This window comes from Chanodichthys erythropterus, chromosome 13, assembly GCF_024489055.1.
Source record: "Chanodichthys erythropterus isolate Z2021 chromosome 13, ASM2448905v1, whole genome shotgun sequence".
NCBI classification, from domain to species: domain Eukaryota; kingdom Metazoa; phylum Chordata; class Actinopteri; order Cypriniformes; family Xenocyprididae; genus Chanodichthys; species Chanodichthys erythropterus.
In genome coordinates, this window is record NC_090233.1 from 39,485,737 (window position 1) to 39,511,183 (window position 25,447).

The following is a 25,447-nucleotide window of genomic DNA, read 5'->3' on the forward strand; positions in this document are numbered from 1 at the left end:
GATAACTGATAACAAAACTATTAAAAACATTTTTTAAAATAAAATACTTTTTAAATGTGGCGTGTCACACAGGGAATTGTGGGAATATCAGTTTACAGTTTTTGACTGTAAATTATACATTGATTTTGTTCTTCTAAAATTTGTAAAATGTACAGAATATTTCTGTGAAAATTACATAAAATATCTGGTAAGATCTTTTACAGTTTTTCTCTGTATATAGTACAGAAACTTACTGTTAAATGTGCCCTAGATTCATAAATTGTATTTTATTCGGCATAGTTGAATAACAAGAGTTCAGTACATGGAAATGACATACAGTGAGTTTCAAACTCCATTGTTTCCTCCTCCTTATATAAATCTCATTTGTTTAAAAGACCTCCGAAGAACAGGCGAATCTCAACATAACACCGACTGTTACGTAACAGTCGGGATCATTAATATGTACGCCCCCAATATTTGCATATGCCAGCCCATGTTCCCAACATTATGAAAAAGCATTACACTAGGGCAGGCAGTATTAACGTCTGGATCTGTGCAGAGCTGAATCATCAGACTAGATAAGCAAGCAAGGACAATAGCAAAAAATGGCAGATGGAGCAATAATAAATGACGTGATCCATGATAACATGATATTTTTAGTGATATTTGTAAATTGTCTTTCTAAATGTTTCGTTAGCATGTTGCTAATGTACTGTTAAATGTGGTTAAAGTTACCATCGTTTCTTACTGTATTCACGGAGAAAAGAGCCGTGGCTATTTTAATTTTTAAACACTAGCAAGTCTGTATAATTCATAAACACAACTTCATTCTTTATAAATCTCTCCAACAGTGTAGCATTAGCCGTTAGCCACGGAGCATAGCATCAAACTCATTCAGAATCAATGTAAACATCAAAATAAACACTGTACTTACGCAATTAGACATGCTGCATGACGAACACTTTACAAAGATCCATTTTGGGGGTTATATTAGCTGTTTGAACTTTTTTTAATGTTGTTTAAGGCAAGCGCGAGCCCTTGGGGCGTGGAGCACCAAATTTAAAGGGCCACACACCCTGAATCGGCTCATTTCTAATTATGCCCCAAAATAGGCAGTTAAAAAAATGAATTAAAAAAAATCTATGGGGTATTTTGAGCTGAAACTTGACAGACACAATCAAGTGACACCTTAGACTTATATTACATCTTTTTAAAAAAAAGTTCTAGAGCACCTTTAACCTATCTACATTTTTACAATATTTTACCGTTAAAAACACATTCATTTTTTACAGTGTAGTTCTTATTTAAAGGTGCCTCAAATATCCTGTCGGGTACTCAAGGAACTTTAAAATGTATATTAAGTGCCTCAAAACTCTTTCTCCGACAATAAGGTTACTGGTGGAACCACTGACAGTCTTTGCAGTTCTTGCAGGAACTTATGGGATCCTTGAAGCACTTTGTATTGAGTTCTGAGGTTCTGGAGTCACCTTTTCATAATATCATGAGACCTCAAAGTTAGTGATGGGGAGTTGACTCCAAAAGAGTTGATTCTTCAACTCTGAATAGCCCCAGAGTCAGGGTCGAGTCCAGCACAGGAATGGACTCTCATTGTGGACTCTGTTGTCTGAAAATGCTCACTTGTTCACAGATTCTTTCATCCCTATAGCTACAATAGCTGTGTGACGAACAGACAAAACTGAATCTGTTATTCTCTGAAAAAAATGTTCCCATGCTGCAGCTCTCAAATCTCATTCACGTTAATAATATGACCTTTTTTCTTATACCTTAATCATTTGCATTGTGACCAATTTGAATATACAGTAAGACTCTGTCAGAGGGTAAGATTTAATGATTTATAACTTAAATGTTAGTCTTTTGTTATTACAAAAGGCTATACGGCTTCAGAAGACTCATAACACATGAGGTGACTAATATGATACTTTTTCTTTTCTTGAATGAGGCAATTTTACGCAAGAATGGATTCATGAATGATTTTTTTCTGCTTGTTTCCTGCAGTGGAAGTGAATGGTGACTGAGGTATGCCTGTAATCTGCTTTTGGGCTCCACGGAAAAAAGTCAAACATGTTTGAAATGTCACAAGATTGAGGAGATTACTTTTACTCTGACTTTAATAACTTTACTACCAGTAAGTATGCATATTATGCTGAAATACAAGTTTGAAGAGGAATGAAAACCTCTTGTAGACCTGAACATTTGCACTCGAACAGTGCCACGATTCAGGAAGTAAAGTAACCTGCGCATGCATTTTAGCCGATTGTGATATATTTAGTTAAATATAACACATATAAGGGGTGATAGTCTTGATTAATTACCTTAGATACGAGCGAGAGCGAGCTAGCAGTTGTGGCCTAATGGTTAGAGAGTCAAAGGTCGTGGGTTCAAGTCTCAGTACTGGCAGAAAATATAGGCGGGGTAGTGAATTAACAGTGATCTCTTCCACTCTCACCCACAACTGAGATGCCCGTGAGCAAGGCACCTAACCCCCTATCACTCCCGGGCAATGTTCCCTCTAATTTTTTTTCCTCGCTGAGCAAAACTTTTCTCTGTTGAGCGCACATTTTGGCCACCTGAGCAAAAACATACTTTATATCAGATCTGTACAATGAACTTAAACACACGCACAAAAAATGGTTTTATCATGCAACTGTAACATTTAACTTTAATGTGCCGTTTCTATTTTACTTGACCCTTGATGTAACTTAGTGATATATTAAATAATATGTTTGAAAACAAGCAGTTCAGTCACTAAATTAAGCACATTTTAGGTTACTTGAGATTTTTTCACATTGCTGTATTAACTGTACCAGTCTTTACCAAGAAATTCTATTAAAAAATAATTTCTGTCCTCATGCAGGACAGTTCAATTCTTTATAATAATATAATATGAGCAGTTACAATGATGGTTTGGAACAACCATAATGTGTTTTTGTACAGTCAATCATTAGCAACAGACAGTGTTAAACCATCAATATTACATGTTTATTGCCTATGAATTTCCCAGATTTTATATACCAGGAGGTTTTAAGATTTTTTGTGGCAAGGAGCCCTAAACAATCCCCTTGTGAGATTATTTTTTTATTAGGCTTACATTATAATATAATAAAATATAGATTATAATATTTAAGTATTTAAACTGATATACAGTATTATATCAGTATAAATGCTTCCATTTGTTTTAATATATTATAAAGTGAAAACAAACTGAAGCATTTAAACAGATCTGATAGCTAAATATTTTTTAAGAAAAGTGAACATTAACATTTTTATAGTTATCTAAAAATCCCTGAAATCCACACCACCACACACACACACAAATCTATTTAAACTGAGAAATATCACTTATGTATTTTGAGTTTGCAAGCTACACCTGTGGTGGGTGTGTGATTGTAAATGTCTCAGAGTTTTGTTAGCATTCTGTGCCCATCATCCGTTATTTCCACCACTTTTCATTACAACATGACGTTTTATTTCACATTTCTTTTCGTTTTGCGTTGCCTCTCGTATTGAGGTATTTAGTCCTTAAACATTAGTATTCTTACCGCAACTGATTTGGCTCAGGGCCAGCCAGCTCACACGCGCTCAATCGTTCTCTTTCTATGAAACCAAGGGTCAAATAAAATAGAAATGGCACATTGAAGTTAAATGTTACAGTTGCATGATAAAACCATTTTTTTGTGTGTGTGTGTGTGTGTTTGATCATTGTACAGGTCTGATATATATGTTTTTGCTCAGGTGGCCATCAGCGAGAAAAAAAAATTAGAGGGAACATTGCTTGTAACGTGATCACAATGTGGACGATGGCACATTTACATTGCAATTATATTTTCATGTGAAAGTGTATAACAGTGTAAATGAAAGTGTCTGTGTTTTACATGCAGCCAGCTTGCAGTAGGCCTATATCTTTTTTTTTTTCTTTTTTCTTTTTTACCATCGGTCTACCATCTGATCCTTTTCACAAATAGAGCACTAATAAAAGTGAAAGGACTTTTACTCTGCCAGAGACAGCGAGCTGGAACAGTAAGTAGACCCGATGCACTCTGCAACCAAACATAACGTACTCGGTTACTAACATAACGTCGCTGTCCGATGTAAACCACGTATGTCCATTTTGCGGATTTTGAGATTTTTCGACGGATTGAATGTCCAGGTTCATTTCCGTATACAGTATGCTTCACATATCTAAATGGCCAATGAAAAGTTGTGAAATCATGTCATCTGATTTTCGCATATATACATTTAGTGTCAAAGCTGTCAATCACGCCGTGTATCTCCCGCCCTGTGGAAGCATCTCGCCGGTCTTGTGAAGTTTTATCGAAGCTCAGCACTGGATAGCCGAATAACACTGTGAGGTTACATTGCCAAATAAACATAGCATGGTGAGACAATGACTTTCCTTTATCGAGGTAAACGTTTCCCCCCTGACGCCAGACGTACGTCTAGGAGTGACAAAATTATGGTAGGACTGTGCAAACAAAGTATCTGTCTAGCATTACCATGTCAGTGTATTGATTCATTGTCCCTTAGTTTATTTAATATTAATTATAAATGTATTAAATGTCTCTTGCAAACTAAGCTGTAACGTAGTTCGTATATACGGGAAGAAGGAGGCGGGAACCGGCGAACATTCAAACAAAACTTTAATTCAAAATAAACAAAGAACAAAACGAAAGTAATGCCGGCAGACCCTCGTGGACGTCTGCCAGCCACACAAACATAATAAAACATAAAATAAAGTTCAGGCCTGGTCCTCTCTCGTCCTTCACTGTAGTCGCTCCTCCTTTTATGCTCCCGGAGCTCTTCCGTGAGGGACTCAAGGCCGGTGCGCCTCCCAGGTGATGCTCATTATCACTCGCGTCACCGGCCTCGCGGCTCACGGCTCTCGCCCGCCCTGGTCGCCACATAAGCGTATTTAATAAACTAAGATGTAGGCTATTTAATAAACTGAGCGGATTCATCTGTCAATATGAAACGCAACTTGGCCTTTCTAATTAATGATCGGAAGAACGCGTATCGACCACCGTTATTGTAAAATATGTACGTATGTCCATTTAAACTCAATTTTGGTCAAATGTGGACCACAAATGTGTTACACTGGCAAGAATATGGTTACATGTAAAGATGCCGTACCAAGTATGACAACACTACATTCAACTGCTTTTGAAATACAGTGTTTTTGTCACTTCCGCCTCGTGGTACGGCATGTAACGCAGTACTCGTTCCATATCTCAGGGAACCGAGGTTACGTTAGTAACCGAGTACGATATGTTTGGTTACAGAGTGCATCGGGTCTACTTACTGTTCCAGCTCGCTGTCTCTGGCAGAGTAAAAGTCCTTTCACTTTTCACCTTTCGATACTTCACTCGTACTGCGTATGGGGAATGAATTCAACCACGCCGTGCCGCGGCAGGGAACGACTGGACTTGTCTTGGACACCGGGAGGGAACCAGAGGAAAAGTGAGAAGGCCGGAGCCGTCGAACCCTTGTTACACTACAAAAGGGGAGTTAACTCCCGGAGTGGCATGAAGCGAGGCTTGATAGAGGCCGCTGGATCATACAGAGAGGACCCGAGCTTGTAAGGTAAGGACGTCCAAATGACAAAATCTGACAAAAGTGGATGGCGAGGACCATCAGGCCACCTCACAGATGTCTTTAATAGAAACTCCACTAGACCAGGCCCAAGAAGAAGCCATTCCTCTAGTGGAGTGGGCTCTAACTCCTATGGGGCAGTTCAGGCCCATAGAGGAGTAACAAAGAGCAATAGCGTCGACTATCCAACGCGAAAGACATTGGATAAACCCTTGGTGCGGCCGCCAAAGCAGATAAAGAGCTGATCCTTAATGCCCTGACGGGGCAAAGCAATTCCAGCTCTCGCTCGTCCAATGAGGGAGGAAGTGCTGAGAGGGAAATGACCTTAGGGACATAGCCATGCCTAGGTTTCAAAATGACTTTGGAGTCGTTGGGCCCGAACTCAAGGCATGCAGGGCTCACGGAGAGGGCCTGCAAGTCACCAACGCACTTAACCGTTGCTAGTACAAGTAGCAGAGCGGTTTTGAGCTTCAGGGGCCTGAGGTCAGCTGAACGCAGTGGCTCAAAGGGAGGCCCTTTGAGAGCTCGGAGGACAAAAGAGAGGTCCCAGGTGGGAACGGTGAGAGGACAAGGTGGATTCAATCGCCTAGAACCTCTCAAGAAACGCACAACAAGGCTGTTTCGTCCCACTGACTGGCCAGCGATAGGAGCATGAAACGCTGCAATGGCTGCTACATAAACTTTGAGCGTTGAAGGGGTGCGACCCAAATCTAAATGCTCCTGGAGGAAAGACAGTATCGGAGATATGTCACACTCCACTGGGTCTATGTCGCGTGCAGAGCACCAGCCAACAAAGACCGACCATTTCTGGGCGTAGAGTATTTAAGATGGTATTCAGCACGTCCCCGGGGAGGTTAGCAGGCTCCCATCAAGGGACCAGAGGTGCAGAGGCCAGAGTTCTGGCTGGGGATGCCAAATCGCCCTGTTCACCTGAGAGGGGAGGTCCCGTCTCAGAGGGATCGGCCACGGAGCTTTTGTGGAAAGCCTGAACAGCTCTGAAGACCAAACTTGGCTCCTCCAGAGCGGGGCCACCAGGAGGACTCTTTACTTGTCTTCCCTGATTTGTCTGATGACCTGCGGGATCAGAGCGATCGGGGGAAAAGCGTAAAGGAGGGTGCTGGGCCAGACATGGGCCAGCGCATCGTCCTCCTTCGAGAAATAAATTGGGCAGTGAGAGTTGTCTTCTGAGGCGAAGAGGTCTACCTCTGCCTTCCCGAAGAACTCCCAGATCGTGAGAACCAATAGTTTTAACCTCACTCTGGGATCTGACTGTCCCCATCCCCCGAGAAGTTCTCAGTTACCAGTTTTATCGCACCAATAAATGCCGCATGGAGAGCAGAGAAGAGACACACAAAAATGTGCATTTTTCCTGCATTATCCACACATAACAGTCTTGCATTAATGTATATACAGACTGTTCTATAAATTAACAGGCACAATCCCAGGGAATGAAATATTATCCATTATTACTGTTGCTGTATTACAATCATTGTATTCACGTATTTATGTGTATGTTTTATGATACATTTAAGGTAACTTCAATCATGACATGTTTAGTGTCTATGCATTTGTAGTGGGAAGATTTAAATGCTTGTGTATGCGGTATGTCCATACCTGCGCAACACATAAGTATTACAAGAATCTTTAATAGTTCTTATTCAAAGACTCAGCTTGTTAATCGGCTTGGTCATAAAAGCCCCGACAAGGGGGTGTGTGGTCACCCGGAAATACAACACCTTCATTGGCTACAGCAACCTTAAGAGGTTGGTCTTTGACCAGAGGTTAAAACCTAGAGAACAATGCCACTCCCTCTCTTTTCCTTGCTTCTGGATGACCGAACGGATCTCCTTGCGGCCAGCCTAGGCCAGGCCCACAAGGCCTGTAGGCCTCGGCCTACAACACCCAGCCATGCGCTCATCTCCCAACATAGAAAAGACTGGCAACAACTTCAGACAAAAACCTCAGGATTTATCCTCAACCTGCAGATCCGACGCTCCTCAGCCTAAAGGCATCTTGCAAGTATCGTACATTTTAACACTAAACAGCAATTTAGTATTAATTTGTAAGACTTACCTTTGCAATTGCTGAAGAAACTGATGATTCCTTTCCAGATTGTCTTTGACTTTTTTCTATAGCCCTAGTAACAGTACCTCCTCCGGTGCAACCATATCATTACTCATTTTTACCTACAGTACGTATGTGTGTGTGACCTTTGTTGTATGGTATGTGTTTGTTAGTTTAGTTATGTGTTTGTGAGTTAGTTAATAAAGATTGTGCACAATATATGTTTGGTTCTGCTAATCCATCTGCTAATTAATTGCCTCTTAAGTCATTTAGATCCCGAATCTGTGCTCTAAGTAGCACGGTACAATAAGAATGTTATTTTTCCATAACCTGGAAATGAACATTTCTTAGAACTATTAAACAATCAACACTTAGTGTTCCCTGGACAACAGGTTAATTGATTGTAATATTAAGATTAATGTAGCTATATCCAGTTAATCTGATTAACAGATTTACATATTAATAATTAATCATAATTAATAAATCATATTGAGTTATTATTGAATAATTATTAATATTTCCCATTTGAGTTAATTCGCTACACATTGCTCCGAGATAGCATATCTGCTCCCAAGTTCATTCTCCCGGGTATGTGAGTCGCTCTGAGCGACTAAAACCTCAGTAATGCCCATTCCAGAAGAAGCTTCGCCAGAGCGCATAAGCGGCTGGACAATAGACCACCCTGGTGATTTATGTATGACACCACTGTCATGCTGTCCGACTGGACTAAGACGTGGCGTCCCATCAGGTGTGCCTGAAACGTGTGAAGGGCTCGAATCACTGCCAACATCTCGAGTCAGCTGATGTGCAGATGGCTTTCTTCGTGAGACCACGAGCCGAAGGCCGGTCTGCCCTCGCACAGAGCGCCCCCACCTGTGTTGGACGCATCTGTCGAGAGCACCATCCTTCTGGACACCGCCTGTAGGGGTACTCCTTGACTGAACCATACAGAGTTCATCCAGGGTTTCAGAGCTGTCAAACAGGCCTGATTGACCCTGAGATGCAGGCGGCCACGCCGCAAGGCGTGAGGAGGGACCCGGAACTTCAACCAGTATTGCAGAGGCCGCATCCAAAGAAGGCTGAGCTGCAGAACTGGGAAGGCGGAAGCCATCAGCCCTAGCATCCTCTGGAAGAACTTCAGAATGAGATAGGCTCTGTTCCTGATGCCATGAGCTGCTGAATGGCCAGAGCATGCTGAGTCGAAGACTGCACCCAGGAACGTTATACACTGGCTGGGGAGCAGTGAGCTCTTGGCAAAGTTGACCCTGAGACCCAGGCACTCCATGTGGCTGAGTAGCACGGATCTGTGACGCTCCAGCTCGGCTCGCGACTGGGCTAGGATGAGCCAGTCGTTGAGATAATTGAGAACCCGGATTCCCATCTGTCTCAGTGGGGAAAGCGCCACGTTTATGCTCTTGGTAAAAGTGCGAGGAGCTAGGGACAGCCCGAAGGGGAGGACCATATATTGGTAAGCCACACCCTCGAATGCGAATCTCAAGAATCGCCTGTGATGGGGGGCTATCTGGATGTGAAAGTATGCATCTTTCTGGTCCAGCGAGCAGAACCAGTTCCCGGGGAAAACCTGCGCGAGGATCTGCTTCAGCGTTAACATCTTGAATTTCTTTCTCATGAGGGAGAGATTTAAGAGTCTAAGATCTAAGATGGGTCTAAGACCACCATCTTTCTTGGGGACTAGAAAATAAAGGCTGTAGAACCCTGAACTGCTCTCTGAGGGGCAACCTATTTCTATAGCTCCTTTCCTCAGAAGAGTGGTGACTTTGGCTCGGAGGACATGAGCGTCATCCGTGTTGACTGAAGTCTGAAGCACCCTGCTGAAGCGCGGGGGCCTTCAGGTGAACTGAAGTGAGTAGCCCCGACTTATGGTCCCCAGGACCCAGCTTGACACTCCGGGGATGGCCTTCCAGGCCTCGGCCTGCATGACAAGGGGTTGAATGGCATCGGATGACAGGCCGCCGATCGGGGGCCCGTACACCGGAGAGACTGGGAGAGGAGATTTGCTCTTTCTTTGAGAAGGTAAAATATTTATTTTATTTATTTATGTTCGCCATGAGAACGGCGTTTGGCATGGAAGCAACACTTTTGGGCCCAGTTAGCATAACACTGGACATATCTCCTACGCCCGTTGTTGAACGGGATGGAGGGGAGACGGAACAAAAGAGCTTTTAGGGTGGTCCGGCCTTGGCGAGACTTTGCCCCATCCTCTTCCTTCCTGATAGCTCAGGAAGGCTTAGGAGGCGTCTGGTCCAGCGAGATCTTCGGCCAGGGTCCCTGACATTGCCTCGGGAAGGAGGAGCGCTTTGTGGGGCGAGACAGTGGCACTGTTCCTTGGGTGGCGCTGCCTGAGAGGTAGAGGGGGTAGGCTTACTCTGCTGTGTCGGCGCAGACCTGGGGCAGCTGGAAGCAGACGTAGAGCTGGAGCGCTTAGGCAGGAAGTGTCGCATGGCCTGGGATGACTTCTGTGCTGCAGTGAAGCATTCTGTAAAGCCCTCTACCGCTGGCCCGAAGAGACGGGAGGGAGAGACCGGGGCGTCCAAAAAGACCGTCTTGTCCATCTCCTTTATCTCGGTCGGGTTGAGCCACAAGTGGCGCTCAAGCATGACCAGGCTGGCCATGGATATTCCAATGGCCTGGGCTGTGGCCTTTGTGGCACGCAGGGCTAAGTCAGTGGGGGACAGAGGAGAGCCGCCACTGCTTCGTCCAGGGGCGGTAGGTGCTCATAACCCTTCTCTTCGGAGCCATCCACAGAGGTGAGGGCTGAATAATGTGTAGTACGTAGGTGGGCAGAATACGGGGCGCGCCACGACTTCATCAGCTTGTCATGAACCTCTGGGAAAAACGGGGCGGAGCATTGGCAAGGGGCCTGACGGTGACCCAGCAAGAACCATAGGCCATGCATAGGCCCCGCAGCTATGCCACACCATCATTGGTTCAACAACTTGTCTATGAGTGAACCAATGACGATGCAGTTACACTGCGTTATTGAAAACGGCTTCAGTAACGGGGAAAAAGGAGATCTTTCCCCATACGCAGTACGAGTGAAGTATCGAAAGGGAACTGTGACAATATTTGTATGTGTTTGTCTTTTATATGCGTATAGGACTGTGAGAGTGTGTTTATCACTGGGTTTCGAGAAGCAACTGAACTGTTAAAGAGTAATATTAGTCTTATTACAAGATTTTGAGAATGTTATTCCTTTGTAAAATACATGATTTCATATCACATATGCAGCAAACATATTCGGTAGTGTTTTTATTCTTCATGAAAATTAAAAAAATGAAAGTGAAAGCGATAAAGATATTTGGTTATTTTTATTTTTTAGACATACAGAGGGCAGTAAAAAGTAGCACAATACAACAGTCTCACTGATGAAGTTGACATCATGGTCATGGATACGCTGATGATAGAAGCAGATGATCACATTCTGACTTTTCTAATAGTGATCAACTAATAAAGTAATAATTAAGTGTTTTTAAATTTATTTCAGGGTGACTAAACAACACTCAGATAACCAGTACAAAGGACATTTTTTAAGAGGAAGAAAGAAAAGCAAAAAAATGATGCTGGAAAATGAAATGATTGAAGGTAAGATTTTGGATTATTAAATTACTAAAGTAAGCATTATAGAGAAAACATTATTCATAACAAGACTTTATAAGATAGTTGTTGTGACTTAAGTTACCCATGCTGGTTCTAGTTCTTATTTTTTTGGTCTTATCTTAGCCTACTTGTCACAAAATACTATAACCTACCTTATGTTCCTATTCCAAATAACACACTCTGTTCTTCATCTTAAAGGAAAATACTTCACAATTGAGACGGGAAAGGCATGCAATTTACGGAACCAGATTTTACATCATATCCTTCAACAAAGACCTCATTTGAAGGACGTGCACAGTGTGAAAGACTGTGATGTGATTTTAGTCTTCTGCACCATTTTTTTACAGGCAGGAACTGGCATTGATGCTGCATTGAATGAACTTAATTACTGTTCAGGTGTAACGAAGCGGGAGTCATGGTAAGATCCAAATGCAAGCTTTATTAAGAATGTCGTACAGGCAGGGTCAATCAGGAGCAGACGAGAACAGCAAGGGACAGGCAGGATCGTAATCAGGATGCAGGCAATGGTCAGGACAGGCAGATATCATTCACAGAACAGTATAACAGGCAAGGGTCAGGACAGGCAGCAACGGGTCAAAAACAGGAACAGGCAAGATCAATCACAGGCAGACAGAAAACAAGGAAACGCTCAGAATTGTCACAAGGAATCAAGACTTCGCAAACTGGTGGTGTGAGTGTGAGTCCTTTATAGTCCTGTTAATGTACTGCAGCTGGGTGTGGTGATTAGTGAGGAGTGTGTGCATGGCTGTATGTGGCGACAGGTGATTGGTGTGGAGTGACCATGTGACTGGCAGGGAGGATTGTGGGTAATGTAGTCCGGGAACTGACAGGAACAGACGGTGATCGTGACATAATGTCCCCCTCCCGGAAGGCGCGTCCTCGCGCCGTAGATGGCACAACTGGGGAGGGGGGGTGGGTGCCCTGGAGACCTACAGGCAGGAGATACTGGATGTGCAGGCGGGTATGGAGGTCTCCAGGGCAGGTCCAGGAACTCAAGCAGCCACGGCGGGCCAGGAGCCTCGGGCGGCCACGGTGGGTCAGGAGCCTCGGGCGGCCACGGTGGGTCAGGAGCCTCGGGCGGCCACGGTGGGTCAGGAGCCTCGGGCGGCCACGGCGGGTCAGGAAGCCATGGCGGGTCAGATGGCCTGGGCAGCCACGGTAAGTCGGGTGGTTCAGGCAACCACAGCAGGTCAGGTGGCTCGGGCGGCCACGGCAGGTCAGGTGGCTCGGGCGGCCACGGCAGGTCAGGTGACCTGGGTAACCACGGCAGGTCAGGTGGCTTGGGCAACCACGGCAGGTCAGGTGGCTTGGGCAACCACGGCAGGTCAGGTGGCTTGGGCAACCACGGCAGGTCAGGTGGCTTGAGCAACCACGGCAGGTCAGGTGGCTTGGGTAACCACGGCAGGTCAGGTGGCTTGGGTAACCACGGCAGGTCAGGTGACCTGGGTAACCACGGCAGGTCAGGTGACCTGGGCAACCACGGCAGGTCAGGTGACCTGGGCAACCACGGCAGGTCAGGTGGCTTGAGCAACCACGGCAGGTCAGGTGGCTTGGGTAACCACGGCAGGTCAGGTGGCTTGGGTAACCACGGCAGGTCAGGTGGCTTGGGCAACCACGGCAGGTCAGGTGGCTTGGGCAACCACGGCAGGTCAGGTGGCTTGGGCAGCCGCAGCAATGAGTCCATAAATGGCAGCAGTGACAGCAGTGGCTGGGCAGGGTCCCCACCCACCAGCTCCCCACCCCTAGGTATACTGCCCCCCCCCAAAAAGTTCTTGGGGATTTCAGCGGAGCCCGTCGCAGGTTCGTGTGCAAGGAGTTCGGGTGGCGCTGGCAGGGCCAGGCGTGTGGGTGGCGCCGGCAGGGCAAGACGCCTGACTGGCGCTGGCAGCGCAAGGAGCTTGAGCGGCGCCGGCAGGGCTGGAAGCTCGGGCGGCGCCGGCAGGGCTGGAAGCTCGGGCGGCGCCGGCAGGGCTGGAAGCTCGGGCGGCGCCGGCAGGGCTGGAAGCTCGGGCGGCGCCGGCAGGGCTGGAAGCTCGGGCGGCGCCGGCAGGGCTGGAAGCTCGGGTGGCGCCGGCAGGGCTGGAAGCTCGGGTGGCGCCGGCAGGGCGGGGAGCTCGGGTGGCGCCGGCAGGGCGAGGAGCTCGGGTGGCGCCGGCAGGGCGAGGAGCACGGGTGGCGCCGGCAGGGCGAGGAGCTCAGTAGGCGCCGGCAGGGCAAGACGCTTAGGCGGTGCTGGTAGAGCATGACGCTTGGGCAGAGCAGGAGAGACCTCTGGAGTGGTCTCCAGGCCCACAGCGACCTCTTGAATGGCGTTAGCATCTTGAGGAGAGGAGGACGCCTTCTTCCTCCTCCTCCTCCTCCTCCGAGAGTGAGGCGATGGTTCACCGACTGGAGCGGTCTCTGGAGCAAACTCACTGGCTGAAGCGGGTTCTGGAGCGGACTCAATTGCTGGAACGCCCCCTACCTCCGTGAGCACCGAAGGGGCGGCCATCTTGCCCGTAGGCACTGGCAAAGCAGCCATCTTGTCCATCGCGTCCAGGGCGCTTGAGTGCGTTGCAACAGGCGAGCTTGAGAGCGTTGCAACAGGCGAGCTTGAGAGCGTTGCAACAGGCGAGCTTGAGAGCGTTGCAACAGGCGAGCTTGAGAGCGTTGCAACAGGCGAGCTTGAGAGCGTTGCAACAGGCGAGCTTGAGAGCGTTGCAACAGGCAGGCTTGAGAGCGTTGCAACAGGCAGGCTTGAGAGCGTTGCAACAGGCAGGCTTGAGAGCGTTGCAACAGGCAGGCTTGAGAGCGTTGCAACAGGCAGGCTTGAGAGCGTTGCAACAGGCAGGCTTGAGAGCGTTGCAACAGGCAGGCTTGAGAGCGAAGCGTCCGGCAGGCTTGAGAGCGAAGCGTCCGGCAGGCTTGAGAGCGAAGCGTCCGGCAGGCTTGAGAGCGAAGCGTCCGGCAGGCTTGAGAGCGAAGCGTCCGGCAGGCTTGAGAGCGAAGCGTCAGGCTGGCTTGAGAGCGAAGCGGCCGGCGGGCTTGAGAGCGAAGCGTCAGGCTGGCTTGAGAGCGAAGCGTCCGGCGAGGACTTGGGGATGCCAGCTGCTCGGACCGTAGTCAGTGGAGGATCAGCCACACTGGAACGCAACCCTCTCCGCTCCCGGACTGATCTACAGACGCGACGTTGCTCTGGGCGATCAGCGAAGGCGTGACGTTGCTCTGGGCGATCAGCGAAGGCGTGACGTTGCTCTGGGCGATCAGCGAAGGCGTGACGTTGCTCTGGGCGATCAGCGAAGGCGTGACGTTGCTCTGGGCGATCAGCGAAGGCGTGACGTTGCTCTGGGCGATCAGCGAAGGCGTGACGTTGCTCTGGGCGATCAGCGAAGGCGTGACGTTGCTCCGGGCGATCAGCGAAGGCGTGACGTTGCTCCGGGCGATCAGCGAAGGCGTGACGTTGCTCCGGGCGATCAGCGAAGGCGTGACGTTGCTCCGGGCGATCAGCGAAGGCGTGACGTTGCTCCGGGCGATCAGCGAAGGCGTGACGTTGCTCCGGGCGATCAGCGAAGGCGTGACGTTGCTCCGGGCGATCAGCGAAGGCGTGACGTTGCTCCGGGCGATCAGCGAAGGCGTGACGTTGCTCCGGGCGATCAGCGAAGGCGTGACGTTGCTCCGGGCGATCAGCGAAGGCGTGACGTTGCTCCGGGCGATCAGCGAAGGCGTGACGTTGCTCTGGGCGATCAGCGAAGACGTGACGTGACTCTGGGCGATCAGCGGAGACGTGACGTGACTCTGGGCGATCAGCGGAGACGTGAACTGTTGCTGTTGTGATGGTAGCCGCCATCTTGTGCGTGTTACCTGGCGCGGCGGCCATTACGGGACTCACCATGGTGTCGCATTCCTCCGCGACACCCACAGTAAATGGAGAGCCAACAGTCAACAATGCATAGTCCATAAAGCTGCTAAGTGATGAACGCGGTCCCTCTCGACTTAATTTATTCTGGAGAGGTTGGTTGACGCCATCACAAAAAAAGTCAATCAGTGCACAGTCCGGAAGATCAGAGAGGTAAGCAATGTTTAGATACTCCTGCACATATTCCTCCAACGATCGTGTGCCTTGCGAACTCCACAATAGCAATAGATTAATGTCCATACCGTAATGAGATCCTCCGGGAAAGCTGCTGGATCTTGGTGGCGGCGAAGTCTTCTGTAACGAAGCGGGAGTCATGGTAAGATCCAAATGCAAGCTTTATTAAGAATGTCGTACAGGCAGGGTCAATCAGGAGCAGACGAGAACAGCAAGGGACAGGCAGGATCGTAATCAGGATGCAGGCAATGGTCAGGACAGGCAGATATCATTCACAGAACAGTATAACAGGCAAGGGTCAGGACAGGCAGCAACGGGTCAAAAACAGGAACAGGCAAGATCAATCACAGGCAGACAGAAAACAAGGAAACGCTCAGAATTGTCACAAGGAATCAAGACTTCGCAAACTGGTGGTGTGAGTGTGAGTCCTTTATAGTCCTGTTAATGTACTGCAGCTGGGTGTGGTGATTAGTGAGGAGTGTGTGCATGGCTGTATGTGGCGACAGGTGATTGGTGTGGAGTGACCATGTGACTGGCAGGGAGGATTGTGGGTAATGTAGTCCGGGAACTGACAGGAACAGACGGTGATCGTGACATCAGGTAACTTCAAGATTTAAGATATTAATATATAGACCCTATTAGTAGAAATACACATTTATCTTATTGTATCTTTATTTGAAACAGCATCCAAACCAGCTATTTTCATGGTGCTTCATCACACATTTGAGCCAGAGAAGATCATACCAGACAGCAGCAGATATGTGACCAGGATGAATACACTCACTGTGGACTGTCTGTTCAATGAAGATAAGGGTGTCTTGAAATGCAACAGGAATGATGAGGCGCTGGCCAAAATTGTTCAACCTTTTAAGCTTCAGGTTTACTTCGTTTATTTTTAATTAATTTGTGTGTTAAAACTAATCATGCAGACATTAATTACTAACAACAACAATAATAATGAATTATAATGTAGGAGAAATGTGGGCACAACTGTCACAGTAAAATACAGAGTTCAGAGAACACTTTTTCCCCAGACTTGCTTGAGCAATGAATACTGTACACTCTGAATACTGTACAAACAAAAAAGGGCACAATGCATTGTTTTAATTTGACGTAATTTTCTGTATTTAATTTTTTGCCTGTTTTTTGAACTTCTTTGTGTTTTGTTAACAGAAATGTCCGTAAAATTACTGTATAATTACTGTATAATTTTTTACAATGTACAGTACCCATTGAAAGACTGAAGGTTACAGACAATATCAGGATAAACCCTTAATTTTTGATGGCCTTGCATTGAAAAGGGACCACTCAAACTAATGCTGTCATTATTATGTAATCAAAATAAGCCAGCACTTTTCTGCAACATTATTAATTGATAATTCAGCAAAATTGTCTGATGGTAGAGATTGAACTGACATTTTTGGATTACAAAATTGTGAAGAAATGTATTGAATATTGAATATTGAATATCTGAATGCTCATAACATTTTATCTAATAATAATATATGCTGTTTTCCCTTTAGAAACAATGGAATATGTATGTTACCGTCACCATCATTATCTCGATTTCCTTTGGTCTTTTTCTGTGGTACAGGTGAGAAACTCTCAACAAGCAGGAGTAGATGATGACTGTATTTTTATTTGGGATGCACTATCCCAATACAACTATTTAATATAGACCTGTTTGGTTCATATTATTGTCTATGTATTTCTTTAAAACTATTTCTCTTAAAACAGAATGACAAATTGAAAGATTAAGATGAAGAAAGAGATGCTTAATAAGTCAGAATTAAATTTGAGGGCTGGTGAGTGTCAGATTAACTCGTCATCTTTTCATTTTAATTCTTTTATTCAAGTTCTGCATTTTTTATACAGATAAGATGGCATGGAACAAAATCAAATGAAGAGAAAGATCCATTTAATCAGTAACCATGGATTTTTGACAGAAGCAATTGTTACTCATTATCATAGTGTAGTTAACATTAAATTATAATAAACTCTAAATTACATGGATGCAAATAGATAATTGTTATCATTTAGCATGAAAATGAACATTAAGCTTAAGAAGTTCAGTGTTAAGATTGAATTGGATTACTTAAATTGTACTTGTAAGAGACATCAAACTATAACAGTATATAACTGTTTCTGTAGGGGCTTAAATTCTTAGTGCAATGAGATGTATTATGTTTATGTCGTTTTATTATTTGTGGTCTACGGAATTAGTTATTTTATCATTATTTTTATTATTCTTGTATGTTTGAATGTGTATATAATTTTAATTATGTTAAATGTAATAGGGTGTGGTTGAGGACTAATTTTGACACTGTGTTCACTGAGTGCAGCAGACGTGTGTACCTTATGGCAGAGGTCTTCAACCATGCTCCTGGGGACCTTTCCGACCGGCTTCAGCACACCTGTATTTGTAGTTTCAAGCCATCCTGAAGAGCTTGATTAGCTGCGTCAGGTGTGTTTGATTAGGGTTGGAGCTAAACTCTCCAGGGGTGCGTTTACCAAAAGCATCGTTAGCCAACTAACATCGCAAGTTCCGTCGTTACTTACATAGTTCAACGATTTGGTGTTTCCCGAAACCATCGTTCAAACGAACATTCGCAAACTGCATCGAAAACTTGTGTTGTTAGAACGACAACTCTCGAGCTGTGGTTAGAAGCATAGTTTCCTGTTTTTATGACATGTGGAGTAAATAAATCCTTATCTTGAGCAAAATAAGAAAGCTACATTAAGTACAATGTATATATATATTTCGAATATATACAAATGTCATTTATATATTTTAGTTTGTCAAGAGATTTTAAGCACCATTTTTTAAGAGTGTGCATGTGCGTCCGTACTCTAGTACGTCAGAATAAGCATTCAAAATAAAGCAAAATAACTGAGGAAAATGAGAATTAGTCCTCTGACATGTCCGTGATTTAGCTGAAATTCTAGCATTCGACCTCAAACAGATTCATTTAAAGAAGTTATTACTCCACCACCTGCATGAAATCATTCACCAACGTGGTTGAACAACAGGTTTGCGACAAAACGGTTTCGGGAAACAGTCGTGACTAGCTAGTTGATTTGTTCAACGATGCATCGTACTATGGTAGTTCAGCAGCGAGTTACATCGTTGTTCGGGAAACGCACCCCAGGATAGTGGCTGCGTCCGAAACCGCCTACTCAATGAGTAGGCTAGGTACTTAATTTCAATAAGCACTCACTTAACGAGGGCTAAAAGAGTAGGTATTTAACAGCCAAATCTCACTGAGTATGAATGAGATCCAGATATAATCCGCCATGTTGACGTTATCATGACCTACGACGTTATCACAAGCGCAACAACCTAAAAGATATGAGTTTTAATTCATCTATCTGTAAATATCTTGATATTGATTGAACTGCTTATTTCATGGTCTTGTTAAAGAAACAGCTGCCAGTAATTGTAATTGCTACAACTAATATAATTTGGGTTAATTTAAGGTTCTTATATTTTTAATGTGAGTTTATTTTTTATGAATACCCAAATTCTCGTGAATATGTTGTTAATTTCTTTATTTTATTTACAAAAAGGTTCATCCACAAGCAAAAGTGGCATAAATCTCCTTTACGTTTTCCTTTTTTTCCCTTGTTGAATTAGCTCTAGTTTAATCCCTCAGGCTTATAAAAAACTTTTATGCATTATGTATTAAAATATTTAAGCTTGTCATCATGCTTTATATCTGTGCATATAATCTCTTGTATGTTATTATAGGTCCTGCAATAAAAATAAAGATATGAGTGACAGGTGCACTAACACTTCACAGCACCAGTAACTCCACAACTCTAGTGCAGTTTTCCTCAGTGTTAGCAATGTCTGAAGCCAAAGAAGACATCAGACAGCTGTTCGAAGATCTCGCCTTTAGAGAAGACTGATTTATAGATTATTTAAAATGTAAGTATAAACTACTTAAAATTAAGATTATCCCAGAATGAATTGCTTTGCTAGCACACCCCAACATTAACCATAACTTAATTATATTACTTTTACTTCTTTAGTAAAACAAGCAAAATGTATTGTTTATCATATGACATAGCTATGCATGAACACACACTACACAAATACAGCCGATGTGAATACATTCATTGCTTAATAAAATATATACATTTACTGATAATAATAGCATAATTAATAAATAAGAATTAATAAAAGTAATAATGACAAATAAATGCATATACAAGTCAACAACACAAAGCTTCATTCAAATTTATTGTTCTAACAATCACGTATTTAAAGTCCTGCTGCCATCTCAACACAGCTGTGCCAATTCTGCAGCTTTATTTTGATCAAGCAGCTGATGAACACTTTCATCCATCATGTTCTCTTCTCAATGGGGACATTGTTGATGCAGAGGATGAGGAAGATGATGATGATGGACCCCTGAACCCAACAACCTTGAAGCAGGAGTGGAAGAAGGTGTGCGGGACAATCTGGCTGCTGCTGTGTCTGCTGTAAACATTCATTTGCTCTCCATCAGCATGACTAAATAAACAGATTAAAACATTTTACAATTCATGTCAGCATTCAGTTTCTTGCCATATTTCATTTTATATTTTTAAAATTACATGCCAATTTCTGTTGTAGCTTCTTTACTTTTGTGGTGTTGTGGTCTAAACCAATAAGCTGGTCAGCAGAAGGTTGCTGGTTCGATCTCCACAGTGTCTCCTCCAGTGTGTCCTTGATCAAGACACTTTACTTCAGGTTACTCCAGCGGGATCATCCCTGTAATAAGAGCACTGTATGTCACTTTGGATAAAAACATCTGCCAAATGTAAATTAGATTTTTGTAAATCCTTTTTTGTTAGTGTCTCGGGCACAAACGCTAATTAAAGCTGCTTATTTCTTAAAGTTTACTACTATAATATAAATGCATACATACATTTCATGCCAAGGAAGCGCTGGATTTCTTTGATGGTGGATGGTGTGGGCCAGGACTTGATAGCTTCCACCTTCCCCTTGTCCATCCGGATGCCACTGTGATCTATGATGTATCCCAGAAAGTGAACAGAGGGTTAATGGAAGGAACATTTTTCAGCTTTTAGGAAGAGATGGAACTGCCGTAAGCATTGGAGGACCTCCGCAACGTGGTGGCGTTGTTCGGCCAAGCTTCGGGAGTAGATGAGGATGTCATCAATATAGATCAGGACGAATTTATGGAGAAACTCCCGGAGCACCTCATGGATGAAATCCTGGAATACGGAGGGGGCGTTGACCAGGCCATACGGCATGACGAGGTATTCGTAGTGGCCGGTGGGCGTGACGAAGGCGGTCTTCCACTCGTCCCCCTCACGTATCCGGATGAAGTTATACACGCTGCGGAGGTCCAGCTTGGTGAACACAGTGGCACCACAGAGATGTTCCAGAGCAGCCGGGACGAGAGGAAGGGGGTACCAGAATTTGACTGTAATCTTGTTCAGCGCACGATAATCTATACAGGGCCGCAAGCCTCCGTCCTTTTTCGCCACGAAGAAGAAGCTCGAAGCAGCAGGAGAAGTAGACGGGCGGATGTATCCTTGGTTAAGGGCCTCTTCGATAGATTCCTCCATGGCCTTCTCCTCCGGTACAGATAGGGGGTAAATCCTTCCCCTAGGCACTGGCTCATCCAGTAACAGATCGATGGCACAGTCCCATGGCCGGTGTGGAGGTAGCTTGGAGGCTCGTTGTGGGCAGAAGTCGTCGCTGAAGGGGGCGTAACAGGATGGGATATCCACTGAATGTTTCTCAACAGGGCTTTCAATGGAGGTGGAACAGATGGAGATGTCATTCGAACGAGGAGACTTGGTAACAGGAAACTCGGAGAAACAATTGGAGAAACAGTTATCGCCCCACTTCAGGATCTCACCCGTGCGCCAGGAGATGGTTGGACTGTGCTGCTCCAGCCACGGGCACCCTAGAACCACGTCAGAGGTGGATTCCTCCAGAACCAGTAGGTGTATTTCTTCCACATGCAGGATTCCAACACGCATCTGAAGGGGACCCCCACATTGGGTGACTTTCTTACGGCTCAATGGTTTGCCCGTGATGGAGTGGATTTGGTAGATGGTCAGAGAGGGTGATGTTTTGAGCTAGAGTTGTCGACAGAGGGAGCTGGAGATTAAGTTTCCTGCTGACCCTGAATCGAGGAGCGCCACCACTGGAACAGATACATCAGCAGCAGTAAGGTTTACAACAGTAGTGAGTGGTTTCATCTTCTTAATGGATGGAATGATAGCACTCACCATGGGACGAGGAAGACGGATGGGGCATGCAGATATAGTATGCCCAGGAGCACCACAATATAAACAGAGATTCAGGGTCAGCCGGCGTTGGCGCTCAGCGGAAGAGAGACGAGAATTATCCACTTGCATTGGTTCGCTGACTGGTTCTGGAGGGCTGACGGGTTCGGACCGACGGAGGAGGGTGTTGAAGAGTGGCTGGCCCTGGTGTTCTTCTATACACGACTGCATACGAGAGCCTACGTGGATGGATAGTTGGATGAAGCATTCGAGGCCGATGGAATCCTTGTATGCAGCGAGATGCAACCACACTCTGGGTTCCAGGCCCTGACGATAGGTGGTGATGTGGGCTTGCCCATTCCATCCACTAGAGGGAGAGGGAGTCTGCCGATTGCAAAGCCTTGCCTTGTAGTTGCGAGATGATGAATGCTATTTTAGCTGTATCGTCTGGGTAGAGGTGCGGTTGCATCTCCAGGACCAGCGCACATTGCAGGAGGAATCCGCTGCAATTCTCAGCCGATCCTGAGTAGGGTGAATGAGTGGAGACGGTGGTTGCGGAAGCAACAGCGGGTGCCGGTGATGGTGGTTGAGGAGTGAGTGCTCTGCGCAAAGCGTCAACGAACTCTTGGAAGGGGTCCTGGTGACTCATGCTGATATCCGGGTTTTTAGTTCCCTTCTGGTACAGTCACAGAAGGCATGGAGGCAGGAGTAAAAACAAACAGTGATGTTTATTGATATCAGCAGAGTAATACGGCAGTGCAGGGGAGTATATGGTGATAGATGATGATGTAGGAATGATTGAGAGGTAATACTGTCCTTTTGTGGTCACAGGTATGAAGAGCTGAACTGGCGCTGGAGACTTAGGAGACTGGAGACTGGGAACACTCACACACAGATGGGGTAGCACACGAGGAATACAGGAGACGCTGGAGACAGGTAAGTAGATCGCAGGAGTCCTTAAGGTAAGCATACAGGTAGGTGTAGTGCAAACGAGACCGGACAAAGAGTGTGTGTAAGTGTGAATCTTTTATGGTGCAGGTGATTGCAGTGCTGTTGATGTGCAGGTGGAGGTGATTAGTATTCCAGTGATTGAGTGCGCTGGGATTGGTGGATGGTGGAACCTGACATGTTTGTGACAATCGGAGGGTAGCAATGAGTTGTGTCATCAATGGGACTGTAGCGTATGCACACGTATCAGGATAATCAATAAACTTTGGAGTTTTCAGAACGCTTGTAACCTGATGAACTTTGTTTCTTAATCACTAAATCGGCTCCGAACTGTCTACTAAAGATGAGCCCACTTGACACCTTTGTGGCCCTCCGTGGCTTTCCTTGCTCTTAGGACATCAAAGGGGCCCCTCATGTGGACTACGGGCCAGATCCACATTCCAGCACCCACACACACTGGCACACACAAAAACACACACACAGACACACATACAGAAACACACAAACATACACTTTTAACTGTATATATATATATACTACCGCTATGCTGAAATATATATTTCATATATTTTAGGGCCTATGCATGTTTCCTAGTGTTTAAATGAGTGTATTTGTGCTAGTGTGCATTTTAATTATATAATTTTGTCTGTAAACCATAACTTCTCTCCTATGCCTTTCTGACCTATCGAGTTTGATCTTGTTTCAAAGCTCCGGATTCGAGCTATTCATTGAGACATGTCACCAAACGGACAAATGTATTTTTCTATGTGTTTAATGATACTGTGAAGAACACACTCCGTTTGGAGATCTGATCTGGTAGTCATAAATCATTGGATTAAGTCGTGAGGCCAAACAATGGGAAAGCTTTCCCGCCAACTTTGCACCCATGTTATTGGCTACCCCACCTCAAGGAGGTGTGTCGGCTTATCTGTCATAAAAGCAAAGACGCACAATTTCGTGTGTGTTCTCTCCCGATTGTCTCACGAGCATCTCGTGCACGTTTTTCCCGGACCTCTCCGGTGACCACGCGCTGCCACCGTGCTCAGCTTCGGGATCGCCATCTTCCAGCGAAACTCCCTCTCGTCCTCAGTTCAAACCTTCCCGCTGAACGGAGGAAGCCGACGAACTGCACCAGCGCTAACCTGAAATTCGACACACGCAACCAATGCAAGTATACTGCCGTTTCTCAAACTTAGATGATGAAACTGATTTCCGTGCTGGCTTAGGACTGGTTGTGAGTTTGCTACTTGCCTTCTCTCTTTCCTTCTCTACTTCTATTCTTGTACATAGGTGTGTATTTTCTTGTATATATATTTAGATGTATAACCTCTGTATTCGTAGTTTGCATATATTAAAACGTTATTCATGCTCGATTGTTCTGTTTGTTCTTTCAGCTGAAAACCAAGTCACTTTAACGCTTTTCGATCGCTTTATGTTATAAAACTATAAAGTTATTTTCACGGCCAGAGAATAACTCTGTTTATAATATTCTGTGAGGGACTTAGTTTGCTGGACAAACGAACAGTTTCTCTAAATAATTATTAAACCAGAACTATATGTAATTGATTACAATTCGTTGTAATTGATTCACAATATAAGTTTAATTCCCCGTTGGGTCGATATATGAATCATAATTTATTCATAACCTTATGAATTATTATATTCATATTTCATCCATAAATTGATTAATAACCGCTACATTTCGTTACAGGACATTTGCTGGGCATGATTGAAGAAGAAACATAGCGCATCCACCATTGCAACATAGTTTGGAAGATACACAAAACAAGAATCTAAAACGATGGAGAAGGATATGCTTCTAAGTTTACTGGTCTTGGAAGAAGTTTCTCTTTGTTTCAAGCGTGTTGTTTTTAAATCGCTCTTTCCACATTCTTCTTTGTTGGCTGCACACTGTGCTCAGTATTGTGTGTATTGCCACATAGTGGAATCTTCTGTTCTGCTTGCGCATGCGCTGCTGTATGCGCACCGTCCGCCTGGTCTCGAAATTTGGGCTGCATGCGGACGGTACACGAACATGGATGACCGAAGTATACCCGGGGCTTAAGTGTACCCTACAGGGATTCCGCAGGTCTTAAAAAAAATCTTAAATTTAGTTGTATCAAATTTAAGACCATAAAAAGTCTTAAATGGTACAAGAAAGTCTTATTTATCATTTCAGGAGGTCTTAACGACTGTAAAAATCAAGTCATTTTGAGGCAGAAAGAACAGTTTACTCAATAAATAGAGGCTGTAATCACTATTCGGCAAGTGTAAAACTGCATTTTATGGGTTGTATTTACCATTTAAAGGTATTTCATCAGGTAAAAAGGACTGAATGAGCTAGATTCTGTTAAATATAACCCTCATGAATGAAATCAAGTCATTAAGAACAGTTTTCTCAATAAATAGAGGCTGTAATCACTATTCGGCAAGTGTACAACTGCATTTTATGGGTTTTATTTACCATTTAAAGGTATTTCAACAGGTAAAAAGGACTGAATGAGCTAGAATCTGTCAAATATAACCCTCATGAATGAAATCAAGTCATTTTGAGATGTTACAAAATAGTTTACCTGGTAGAAAGGACTGGATTGTTTGGCACAAAGCAAGTAGGCTAAAATAGGCTTCTGTTATAATCACGTAAAAATCTCGATTAAGCAATACACGGCAAATTAATTAAATTAATAATTTTGATTAATCCGTTACAGGAAAAGTTTCTTTGCTATTAACACAGAGTTATAAGTATTTTGCAGGTTATGGCCCTTTGATCGTGATAAAAGCAGCTGTAGAAACAGGTGCGATAGCCTACCCTTTAAACATGCTGCGCGCGCTCCCGCGGACGGCAAGTTTTCGGCAGCCGACCAAATGTTATGTCTTTCGGCACGAGACTTG

General features: G+C 44.8%; 2 long non-coding RNA genes across 2 annotated transcripts; one reads left to right on the plus strand and one right to left on the minus strand.

Annotated features, from left to right (window-relative positions):
* The first annotated feature begins 2,030 nt into the window (after positions 1–2,030).
* Positions 2,031–11,573, plus strand: LOC137034296 (uncharacterized). The gene is made up of 3 exons (XR_010896917.1): positions 2,031–2,125; positions 11,156–11,253; positions 11,467–11,573. It is a non-coding gene; the product is annotated as an uncharacterized lncRNA (long non-coding RNA).
* An 8,455-nt stretch (positions 11,574–20,028) lies between these two features.
* On the minus strand, positions 20,029–25,433 carry LOC137034868 (uncharacterized). Its single transcript, XR_010897000.1, has 3 exons — positions 25,365–25,433; positions 20,272–20,373; positions 20,029–20,114 (listed from the first exon to the last, which is right to left on the minus strand). It is a non-coding gene; the product is annotated as an uncharacterized lncRNA (long non-coding RNA).
* Positions 25,434–25,447: the final 14 nt, after the last annotated feature.